A 3817-nucleotide genomic window follows, 5' to 3' on the forward strand; every position below is an offset into this window, starting at 1 on the left:
CTGTTTCGAAATAACGAATTCTTAATTAACCTGTCAATGGGATAATAATGAAAAATGAATGAGTAATGAGGGCAATTAGGTGTTGCATAGGGCTCGTCCTTTTCCAATCTTTCGCCTCGCACGTACGTTACGTGACGATACTTTTCGGCTTATGATTCAATTCACGTACTTGTGTTGGGACAACATTGTATCATACAACATTTCTCCTTGCTGGCGATGTTTCGTGCTGTTTCATTGCAATTACTTGCAGTGTTAAAACATGTTTTAATTAAATTATGACCACTGTCGATTTTGGGGCGCTGTCGTATTAATTATGGTTGAGAAAGTTATAAAAAATTTAAAGTTGCAACAATTTTTGGGAAATAATTTAGGCGGCTAAAATATTTCGAGTTAATTATGTTTTAATTACATATGTATGTACTATACATGCATACATATTCGTATATAGGATGGCCTTTATTTTAATAATTATGCACTGCACCTGTGATTGACTGGGTTGATTGCCGCATATGGTCATGCGAGTTAATAATATTGATAATTGGCATGTTTAATATAAAATTATTTTAGAAATTCTAATGATGTTTTAACTAAATGGAGGAATTGGGGACCTATCATGAAAATCGATTTTTAGAAGACGGTTTTTTATATAATATTTTATGGAATTACTAAGTAGGCTATTCCTTGTCAAGTCATAGAAAACTTTTCACACAGAAGAGTTTCTATTGCATCTGGAAATGATCTGCGGAAAAAATGCTCTACATAATATTTCTCGGTTAACTTAGAATAAAATTTAATTTAGTTAATAAACAAAATAATGAAAAACCTTCACTTCATGAAGCTAAGAAGAAATTAAAAGAAAGAAAATTAAGCGCGCGCCCATTTGTAGATCCGACTGATGAACGTTGATGTCGATAGATGCGAGTAACTCAAACGCTATGGTAAGCGAGTAATTTAGGCTGCCAAGCAAGTAAATAGGTAGGATTGGGATTTGTAAGGGGTTTTTTTTTATTTTTTTATTGAACTGCATTATTAAAGGCCCAAGAGACGTCTCAATTAACCTTACAAATGTAACTGTGTGAAGTTAGTTAGTTAGAAATTAGTTTTTACTTTCTGATCAAGCTCGAACAATTTGTAAGAGGTTTGTATGATTTATTTGAGTGGTGTATGAGTTGCATAAATATCAATTAATATTAAAACTAGTGAACCTATATCGCATTAAAATAAATGCCACAATTGAGTTTAACTTTTTAAGCAGGTGAAACCTCATCCAGGAACCTCGAAAAATATTCTCACTGATTTATCTAAAGACATCTGAGTAGTGAGACGTCTCGCTTTGTGTCGATTTTCATTTCATTAAATTTCAAATCACTCTGTACGGCTAAAAAGTTCTAACTCAAAATAAAAATTAAAGACTTATTGCACATCTATGTACAATCCCAGTGGCAGTCCTAATTAAAAATGTTATCAGACTAAAGTTTCTTAAAACTCCTTCGCTTGACAATAAATTACGATATTTCATTTACCCTGTGTACAAGTAAAACAAATTCGACATTACATACAGCTGGAAACCCATTTAAAAGTACTTTCCAACTAAAATCTTTAAATTTTTTCGTCTGGCATTGTGATACATGTTTAAATGAACTTATAAATTAATTTGAATCTGATTTTTTTAACACGTGATAACTCACCTAAATACAATTCAGAAATAGGTTATTTCCAACCCCCATTGGATTGATACCCATATTTTGATAATCCATTTACTTTTAACTTATTAGACAATTTCAATTAAATTTTTTCAATAGCTGGCAACCCTCTTATGACACTCTAAACAAATTTTAACTGTTCAAACTAAACATTTTTTAGTACTCGTTCGTTTGATACCTATATTTCAAAGTTTCATATAGCTTGTGTATAATTAAACTAAATTCAACTTTAAAAACAGGCGGCAACCTTCTTCAGTTTTATTTTCGAACTAAATTGTTTTAAATATCTCTCATCTGACATTGTGATAAGTATTTCAAGTAACTTATCAATTCAGTTGATTTTTATTTTTTATACACTTGTCAACCGTCCTAATTATAGTTCAGAAATAAAGGGTTTTAATCCCATTTCAATTGATAACTATCTTTTAGTAATTCATTTAACGTAGTAAATAATTTGAATTTACTTTTTAAACTGATGGCAACCCTCAAACACATTAAAAATATTCTAAATTGTCAAACTAAAGATTTCTTGAAACTCTTTTATTTGACACCCATGGGTTTAAAATAATTTAATGGGTGGCAACTCAAGTAGCACACTGGTGTATAACTTGGTGTACCGTTGTGAATTTTGGTACAATTAATCAGATTTATACCAAAATTCGCAAATTTACACCAAGTTATACACAAGTGTGCTACTTGAGAAGCTCCTTAAAATTATAGTACTACCTTCTTAAACCTGTTTTTTCTGAGACATATGTGACAATACCCCAATCACTTACTTAATTCCTTTAATTAAAATTTAATTAAATTGTTTAAATATGTGGCAGCCCTCCTACACGTAGCTAAGTTATAAAGCCTTTTCAAAACCATTTTGGTTGATACCCATATTGCAACAATTGATTTAACTTTTTAAATAATTTCAAAAATTAAAACCTTTTTGAATAACTAAAGCCTAAGCCCTTTGATTTGACTTTTAAAAATGGAATGAATTATGCAGATCTTAAACGCCCTACCCCAGAAAACTTTTCAAGCACGCCCTATTTCAGAATTTGGATGAAGAGCTCCCTATCTCAGCATTTGACTGAAGAATGCCCTAGTAATAGGGCGTGTTTGAATCAGCAGCTGAGATATGGCGTTTTTGAACCGAATTCTGAGATGGAGCGTTCTTCAACCAAATTCTGAATAAGGCGTTTTCGGACTGTCTGCCGAGATAGGTTGATCTTCCACTCAGGTGTCAGTATGCTGCTGTATAGGAAGTGGCAATAGTTTTTATTTTATTTATGTTTGCGCACTGTGCAACAAATTTCAATTCAGGAAAATTACCTAGGTGCTATAAGATTACAAAATGAGGACATTACATAGGGAATTTCCAGCCAGTGCTTTTGAGTATTTGATTAGGTGCACGCTAGGATATGTGAAAACATTAACACATAAACACAAACATACATAAAAACATACAAATATAGGCTAACATTTGGGGAGTTTGTTTGCCTCTATGCGTTTCAGCTGATAAAATAATTCACCTTGCTAAGCTTAATAAATTCTCTTAGGTGGCACATAAATTGCAATAGTTTTGTCAGCTCAAACAACAAAATTAACTTGCCGTTCAATTTCTGGTCTACACATACAATCGTATGTATTGTTATGTGCAGGCATATTTAGAATATTTGGCACATATTTAGTAAATATGTACCTGTATTTGTACATACATATTTGTATTGTAGTGGAATTAGTATTTACATACTATAGTAAAAAAGAAGCTCCACTCAAAAGACTTGCGGGACAAAAATATTTAGGGGTTGCTCATGTACTTGACAAAGAATATTAAATGATGGAATTCTAAAATGTGAGGCTGCCATAGGACTCCACATAATTAATTCCTAATTAGCCATTATAGTTATATAAATCTACTCGAAATTAACAGAAATAAGTATCATTTCCGCGTATGTATTTATGAGCAGACTATATACATACATACATATTTACGTAATCAATCGAAATCAGAACTGCTCGCTTTGCACCTGAATGGGGAGCCCTGTGAAATATTGGTGTTAAAGTTTAAATTTTTTATTTATTTTTTCTTCAAGAAACACAAAAAATCTGGAGCTACTTAT

The sequence above is a fragment of the Rhagoletis zephyria genome, unplaced genomic scaffold (genome assembly GCF_001687245.7).
Source record: "Rhagoletis zephyria isolate East Lansing unplaced genomic scaffold, Rhagoletis_zephyria_1.1 Rzeph_scaffold_05593, whole genome shotgun sequence".
Taxonomy (NCBI): Eukaryota; Metazoa; Arthropoda; class Insecta; order Diptera; family Tephritidae; genus Rhagoletis; species Rhagoletis zephyria.